Raw genomic sequence first — 9549 nt, 5'->3', positions numbered from 1 at the left:
GGTCAAAATTCAAGAAAAGGATCAACCCAAAACTCCATTCTCGATAGAGTGGGGTTAATTTATGTATATTGTAATTCCATTCAATTTGAAGAATGCTTTAGAAGTAATTAATACATTTATGGTCAATGTATTTGAGGATTTCTTACACAACTTTCTAAAAGCCTACTTAGATGATTGGAATACCTATGGGTTCTTAAGCACAATCATTTATAAGTATTGGGATCAAATTTGGGGATATTAAAAAGCCTCCAGATAACCCTATACTTAAAGAAATGTGACGAGCACAAGTTATGAAATTTTAATTGCATATTTTAAAAACTTCATTTAAACTTGTTTTAAGGGTAATTGGCACTATATACTTATTGATATATAGTTTGTATTTGTTCTATAAGGGATATGATAGTTAATGAATATGGAAATCATAGTGTTGTGTGAATGTTTTTTTATTTTTGATGGATTTCTCATTAAATGCTTGTATATATGTGATCTCTTTGAGTTGAAAGGAAACAAAGGTGTGGAAAGCACTTCCTAACACTAATCTAGTGAGAGAGATGGTGTAATGTTTCGTTAAAAATCATAACTATTGGAGAATAAGAAACAAATTTAGAAGGAGATAATAAACATGCATAAATATGTATCTTAATTGACACGTGATATACTTGGGGGAAACCCTTTCAAGAGAAAAAACCATGACTCAAAAGAATAGTACTTTATATTTCCAGTAAACTTAACAGTTACAATACAATATCAACACTAGGCTTCTTTAATAGGAGTATACAATCAACAAACTAGAATCTCAATCAATTATGGCAGCATAAAACCTCACCTACAAAATATAAAATGCATAATCTCCTCCAAGATAACCTTATATAGATAAATACAACAAAAGCGAAAGCTTCTAGATGAAGACAAAAGAGGGGGTTGTCTAAAACACTTGGCACACTTTTCCAACCACCTATAAGCATGCAAATGATACACATGCATCATCCCTTTATTCCTCATTCAAACTTTCAAATTAATTTGGCCACCCAAAATTTGATATATTCAGGTATGACTTATGCTCTTACACATCTTACAACTATCATAAAAGTAATCATGACTGAAAGAACTTATAGTTATAAGACAATCTATCATATCTGACTAACAATAGTTGATTCTCTTGTATCTTTTCATTGCCCAACTTGGGTGCACACCTTCTCCATGCACTGATATTTATCCATTATAATATAGAATTTATCATACAACTATCATAAGTTGTCATATGTAGGTGTGTCATAATACTTATCATATATTCTATCATGAATTTATCATTACATGACACATGTCACCTAATTATCATAAAATCCAAGATCCTTTATGTGGGATGCCTACTTCCTCGCGAGGACAAAAAATCCATGTCACCTTCCTAGTTGAATGACAAGTCAACATGCCAACTCCCACGAGATGATAAAATAACATGTGTAAACAAAATTGTCTAGTAGGTTTATAAAAAAAATCAAATATTAAATTAATAAATCCAATTACCAATGTCAAGACTTGCAAAGGTTTATACAACTTAATCCCAATATTCTCTCGCTTGTTGAAGGCCTTTCAAGAACCTATCAATCAATTGTGAGGGGCCAAGAGGCCCATAGAATTGGGACACCATTTGAAATTCTTTATACTCATAGGTTTTGTCAATGCATCTACAACATTCATCAAGAATCAACTTTATCCAATTTAAAGTTTTCATCACCTACCATATCTTAAACAAAATGAAATTGAACATCAATCTACTTTCTACTAGCATGGAAAGTCAGATTCTTTGCTAAGCAAATGTCACTTTTATTGTCACTACAAATAGTAATCAATACTGCATCAAACCCAATTTATGAACACAACTATCCAAGACAAATGGCTTCCTTTCAAGCATGAGTAACTACCAATAGTCTACTTCTGTCATAGACAAAGCAATAATAAAAACACAACCATTGGTGGATCTTATACTATCAATGTCACCTGCCCAATCTAAATCCAGATATCCATAGATACTCATAAAATTCCAAGGTCTAGTAAGATAACCCTAAAATAATGGAACAATATCTTAACTGCATCCAAATGTACCTCTCTAACATTAGTCAAATGAAGACTCGTGACTCTTGTTGCTTTGGAAATGTTTGGTCTACTACAAACCATAACATACATAAGACTACCAATAACACTCACATATGGTACATTGGCCATGTCCTCCACCTCAAAAAGATATTTTGGACAATCCTCAATAGATAAATTTGTTCCTAGTGCAACATGAACTATCATAGATTTACAAGTTGTCATGTTGAATCTCTTTAGCATGAAATTCACATACTTACTCTGGTTTAACCAAAGATTTATGTTAGTTTTGTCTCTTTTGATCTTCATTCATATAATGTACCTAGTTGCATCAAAATATTTCATTTTGAACTATACTAACAATTGAGACTTCAAGTCAAAAATTAAAATTTAATTCTAAAAATTTAATGCTTTTCTTTTTTGATGAATTGCTCATTAAATGCTCGTATGTGTGTGTACACGTAGATATACACAAATATGCGAGTGCGTGTATACATACACAAGTGTATGTGTATGTTTTCTTGAAGTAATCTTTATAAGCATGTCTCCTAGAAACAAGGAGCTAGCAACAACTCTAAGGATTTAGTTTTTGTTTCAAATGAAAATGTTCCCCTGTTATCTTTATGAACATGTAGAGCACACTTCAGTTACAAGACCAAGTGGCTTGTGACACCTTTAATGTTTGTGTGCTAGGCATTGCATGCCAAATTGAATAATCTTCATTTATGGCAGAGCTCCTCATTCCATTAGGACCATCCCATAATTTTCTTTATCTCCAGATCCATTCGAATTGATCTTTGAGCACCTAAATTTAATCTGTAACCACCACTTTTAGTTCCACTAAAGGATGGAGTTAGTCATTTATTTCTCTTTCATTTCTATATTTGAATAAGGCTGAATATATATTTAGGATAGTTAGTCAAGATAGGAGTTATAAGTTTTTACCAGTCCATTAGTTTTTGTCTTTACATACTTTCTACAATTTTGTTGTTTGCTCCAATTTGATGCCAACAAAGAATGAACTTTTGTGATCATTGTTGTTTCAGATCCCTCTTGAAGTTAGATGTTAGCTTTTTTGTTCTATGATTTAAATTTTTATTTTGTTACGTTTTGTTTAAATATCTAGCAGTGAATATTATTCTATTTAGTCTTATTCCTAGTTTAATGTTTTGAGATAGATGTTTGAACATTGATTTGTTAAGTTTGAAGATTGGATTTATATGTATTCTTTTCGATTCGTATTTTACAATAAATTAGATGAACCCAAAAATCTATTCATATGTGTTAGAATGTGAGATCATTTAGATTATATTTGAATTTATGCAAAGAATTATTTAAAATAGATTTTCTTTCTTGCAGAGATTGTGGTTAGTTAGAATTTGCTTTCTGCAATTTAGAATAGTTTTCTATTTCTACAAGTAGATAGATTTCTTTTCATGCAAGTGTGCCTAGCATAAGTTTATTTCCTTGCAAGAGCGTTCTTAGATTAGTTGATCTCATTTACCACCGCTTTGAATCGAAGAGGAGATATAGATTGATTTCTACGGAGTAAGGTAATTTAGAAGTCTACCCTTAGAAATCATAGAATAGATTGAGAGAAAGAGTAGTACATAGCTTAGGAGAATTCCCAAGTAGGATTTAAGAACCCTAAAACAACAATTCTGTAAAGGTGAAAATTTTGATTTGGCAATTTGCAACATAGAAGGATAAATCACCAAATCAATTTTCGCTTTTATGGATTTCCTTTACATTCAAAAGAGGGGAAGAATACAATAGATTCAATCACAAATCAGATAAGACTGAATAATAAGTGGATTGATAAATTATGATGTATTTTTCCCTCTTTTGTAAGTTGAAATGCTGATTTAAGCTGAAGTGTTGAAATTGAAGACAAAATTGAGAAAATATTGAGCTACAGATTCAGGATTCAGTCGTGCACCTGGATCTGAGTAATATGAGCTGATTCGAATCTACCTTGCGAAAATGCCCTGAAAAAGCAAGGACCATGGCGCTGCCTCTTGCTCATTCGAATTTTTTGCGTGTCGAAAAGGGTTGTTTCGTCTTTGTGTCTGAAGCTTATTTCCAGAAGTACAGCTGCGCACCTGTTTCCTGCACGCGGAAAGAAAGGGAAATAGGTTGGGAATAAGGGCTTGCCTTTGGCCAAACCCCAATTTTGGAATTAACCATGAAATTAAGATAAATGTAAATAAAATGACTAAAAGCAAATGTTCTCCCTTTGAGAGAGATGTTGAGTTATGATTGAAATTGAAATGATTATACCTTTTTGTGAAGTTTTTCTTGCCTCCACATGGAATTAGGGTTTCATGAAATAGGATGTAGATATCCACTTCAATGCTTGGTCCTTGACTTTATTGTTGCTCCAAGGCTCAAAGGAAGACTGAAAATGCTCAATTTCTCTTGAATGCTTGAATGCTTAATCTCTTGTGATTGTTGGATACTTGATAGATATGTGTGTCTCTCCAAATGAGAGGGGAAATCATCTTTATATACCTACTTGTCAGATTAATTAGCTAATTTTCCAACATAGGCCGACACGAAGAGAAGAATCCTGCCCAAACTTGAATTGGGAAAAAGGGGTTAAAGAGGGCCCAAAATGAGGGGGACAAGGGCGTGGCGAGGACCAGGGTGCTACGCCCTGGTCCTACCCTATTTTGGGGCTAGGATCAAGTGCTAAACAAGTGCAAGTTTGAAAACTTTGGCATTTGTGATGTGTATGAGCATAATTAGGTCTTCAATTAGGCCAGGGGGTGCAAACACTAAGGTGAAGACCCAAATGCGGTCGAAAATTGCAAGGGGTAAAATTTTAGGACGCTACATTTAGCCGCCACTTTAGCGGGAGTATGAAGTCAATCATACTCTCGGTAAAGTACAAAGGGTTCAAATCGAAAGACTTTCACCAGGTCGTCAAGTAGGCAAGATACACCAAGCCCCAGTGGACTTTAGGATCTCACAACTTCAATGACAAGGTAAAAGGGAAGATCGCGAGAGAGAGAAAGAGAGAACCGTGACTACAACTAGTAAGGTTCTCTCAGTATGAGTCATGAAAATAAAAATACCAAAAATTACAAAGCACAAGACAATTTTCGTTAAGTAACTTTAAGTATCAAGATGTGTAAGAGAGAGAATCATTGAGTGGAGTGTATGCCCCCATGTTAAAGCAATTGCACACGCCTTATCGAGAGCAATTTCTTTAAGGAAGGATACACCCAAAAAGACAAGAATGTTATCACAATAATTTAGCCCCAAAAAGAGGAAAAATCAAAGGATAATGATCACAAAACACGAGGTGGTTTCAGCTAACATTGGAGTCAACATGCTTTTTTTTAGATAGCTCATGTATATATATATATATATATGGGCATAGAATTATCCTCATCCCCCCAAAAAAGGAAACCACCATGGAAGAAGAGAATGCATGTGCCTTTTGAGTCAACATGAGAAAGACAAAAAGAGATCTCGATGCTTTGCATCATAGTTAATTAAACAACACTAGGGGCAACAAATAGGATAATGAAGTGAGAAATAGAAGGTCACAAACAAGCAAGGGAGGAAAGAGAGAGAATCTATGGTGCTAATGAAGCTAATCAAGCACGTCATCTGCCCCTCGATCTTGCTCATCATTGTTTCAGAAAGGTGGAAAAAATGCAAGAGGAGTGACATCAAGCACATTAGATGGAGCTATCACATGTTTGAAACAAGGACCATGCTTTAAGGATGGATCACTTTGTTTGTTACTAGGATCAACATTTTCATCATTAACAACATTCACACCTATTTCTTCATCAATATTAATAACAATAGGAGATCTAATAGGAATAGAACTTGAACCATCATTTGTGTCAAGCATTTTGTGTCTTGGAGAATTAGGTTGAACATCCTCATTAGGACAAAATGGAATTATGTCAACAATAGGTGTCTCGGGAGAAGAAATGGTTTGGGAAGCAAGTTCATGGGCTCTAGAGCATGATGTCGTCATCGACATTCTCTCGCATAACAATTTCGTTTGTTTTAGTTAAAATTTGTGAGGGTTTAGGTTCATCAGGTATAGGCTTGTTTTCTTCTTTTAAGGAAGGATGAGTGGGTTGAGGTCTTTTAGGTTGAATAATAGGAGAGGCCGATCACTTCTCTTTGTAAGATGTAGGAGGCGGAACCACACCATATAAAGGAGGAATGAGAGGTGTAGGAAGGAAACCAGGTCCATCATGAGGAGGAGGGATAGATCTAGTCTTGGGAGGAATAGATTGAAATTTGGGATGAGGAGCATTTTTATCCTTGGGAGGAAGACTGGACTCATCCATAGGAGAAGGAATAAATTCCTCTTTGGGAAGAAGATTGTTTCCTTCCTTAGGAGGAAGAATAATCTTATCCTCGAGAAGAGATATATGATCATAATGAAGAAAGCTAATTGTTGGATTTATAGGTTTACTCAAAGACAATATCATCTCATTTTTCCATTTTTATATGATTTAAAGAGAGCATCACTTCTAGGTTGAAGAGGTTGGAATTGTTCAGACCAAAAATAATCAAGACAAACATCTCCACGCCTCACTGTAGGTTGATATATGCTATGATTAACAATTATGATTTTATCATTATGAGGAAATTTCAAACACTTATGAATAGTAGAAGCGATTGTTTTCATGGAAGAGGGCCAAGGATGTCCCAACTTCACACGAAATTGATCAGATGTAGGGATGATAGTAAATTTAATATTTAAGCATTTAGTGCCAACATCAATAGGAAGTGTGATAGAACCAATACTAGGACAAGAGAAGCCATCAAAAAATTTAACTACCACATCAATATCATCATATATCACTTGGTGTAATTGCAAAGTATAAAGAAATTCTTCAGTTATCACATTAGCCATGCAAGTTGGATCAATAAGCACCCCCTCGAGAAGGTATGCCTTTGATTTTCGCAGTTATGTAAAGTGAGCCATCAGGTGCTTTACTAGTCTCACTAGGATCAAATGTAATGCTCAAGTCCTTAGGAGTTTCATTTTTGTCCATGAGGTTCACCACATTGTTAGATTTAAGGCCAACATCATTGGGAGAGAAGGCAAGATGATCAGACTCAATCACATTAGTGGAATGGGAAGGTAAAGGATCAATGAAAATTTGAAGGTTTTTATTAGGAGGAGCTACTAATTTGTTTCCCTTATCATTCACACCGGCCACAGATATGGTATTGTTACCAATCAAGTCTTGAATCTTACTTCTCAAAGAATAACACTTTTTAGTGTCATGATTGGGTTGACGATGGTATTGGCAAAAGGCTTTGGCATCATAAGAGGTTGGCAAAGGCTGAATTGTATCAAGTGACTTAATATGGGGAAGTTTCAACACATTTCTTTGTAAGAACTGAGACATAATACTATGCAAAGATTCATTAAGAGGAGTGAATGCTTTTCTAAAGTATTTGGGCAAAGGATGCACACTTGTCACGACCACCACTTGAGTGTTGTTGTTGTCATTGAATTTGATGAATTCCTTATTCGGTTTGAACTTTGCAAAAGGTTGTTGAGCACTTTCATCCTTATGACTCAAAGCCATTGAAGAGGATGATTGTTCTAATTGACTCATGGTAAGATGATAGTTGTGAAGTACTGCACACAACTGCGTAAACGAAGTAAACACATAAAAGAGAAGTTTATCTCTAATATCTTGTTGTAAACTAGCAATAAAAATCTTTTGAATATCTTGATCAGTCATAGGAAAAAAATTTTTAGAATATAAATGCTTATATCTACCAATAAAATTAGTCACTTTTGCTTTCACACCTTGCTTACAATGCATCAAATTAGTCAAAGTGATATTAGGACCAATATTATTGTGAAATTGTTGAATAAAAGAATTTGCCAATTGTTGAAAATAAGTAATAGAATAAGGAGGCAAAGAACAATACCATTGGAAATCTTTATCCCTTAATGTTCTAGTAAACAATTTTGGCAACAATCTTTAGTCATGAGCAAAGTCACTACAAAAAGTTTGAAATGTTTTAACATGAGTCAAGGGATCACCTTTCCATTATAAAGTTCCAATTGAGGGACTTCCACATGTTTAGGAGGGACAACTCAGACAATATCATTGGATGATGGGCTCACTACATCAAATATGGACACATTATACTTAGATTGATTCATATAAGCAATTTGTTGTTGCAAGGAAGAGACTGTTTGGGCTAGACTATTGATGGTAGCTTTGGTAAAAGGATTGAAATTGGACATGTTGGATTGAGGAGGGGTAACATTATTGAATGAAGGAAGGGGTTGAGAATAAGGAGGGATATTGTTGTAGGAAGGCAGGGGTTGAGAATAAGGAGGTGGAACATTATGATAGGTAGGTATGGGAGAGGATTGGGTAACACATGGAAGGTTCATGGTAGGAGGAATGAAAGAAGAGGAATTGCCCCCTTGACTAACATTCGTAGGTATAGGAGAAGATCGGGCAACAAAGGGAAGACTCATGGTACATGGAATGAAAGAATAGGAGTTGTATCCTTGACTAACATTCATAGGTATGGCATTTTGTGTAGGTAGCCATGATGTTTGATGCAAATATAGGGACACTAGCTGTAGGAGTAGTCAAAAGGAATGGAATGATTAACTTGCCTAGGAGGTTGTGTATAACCTAGGGCTTCAACACAGCTCTTCATGGGCATAATATTAGAATCAACAATATGAGCAATACCATGCAAGATATTAACACCGAGTTTATCACTCTGAACCATTCTTTTTAATTCTTCAATCAATGGGAGAGCTTCACTTTCCGAGTATTGTTGACTCATCCATTGTTAAAGATTTTCAAATTGATTGCCAATCTTTTTCAATTGGTCAACGTAAACCCTAGTTAGTGATTCCTCCACATCATGAGAATTATCTAAAGAATGAGGATAGATGAAGACATTTGTAGGATTGGAAGAACCACCAATATCCTCATGGAAAAAGTTATCCAAATTAGGCTCCATCTCCTTGGTAATTAAACCTTGGGAAGCCTTAATTCTACAACTTCTTCTCACGAGGACACTATAGGTTGGACTAATAGTGGTAAAACTCATGCACTAAGGGAGGGAAATTAAAAATTTGAAATTTGAATTTTGGAATCCAAGCTGCAAAATAACTGAATAATGCACAATTCTAGGAAAAATGATTACTCAATTAAATGAACAAATTGTTTGAAACCACAAAGAGCAATAACGCAACCTCTTAGGAAATTTAGATTCAAAATTAGGGCTTTGTTAAAATAACCTCTTAATTTTAAATTAAAACTACCCACTAGGAGATATAAATTCAAATTTAAAATTAGGGTTGAAAATGACATCTTAATTTTAAAATTTAAATTGGTAATTATGATGTTGAAACACCAAATTTGTTTTTGACCTTAGATCGACCTAGAATCAATATAATTTCACAAATCTCTGAATTTAAACAGTAAA

This window comes from Cryptomeria japonica, chromosome 6 (genome assembly GCF_030272615.1).
Source record: "Cryptomeria japonica chromosome 6, Sugi_1.0, whole genome shotgun sequence".
NCBI classification, from domain to species: domain Eukaryota; kingdom Viridiplantae; phylum Streptophyta; class Pinopsida; order Cupressales; family Cupressaceae; genus Cryptomeria; species Cryptomeria japonica.
This window is presented reverse-complemented; position numbering follows the sequence as displayed.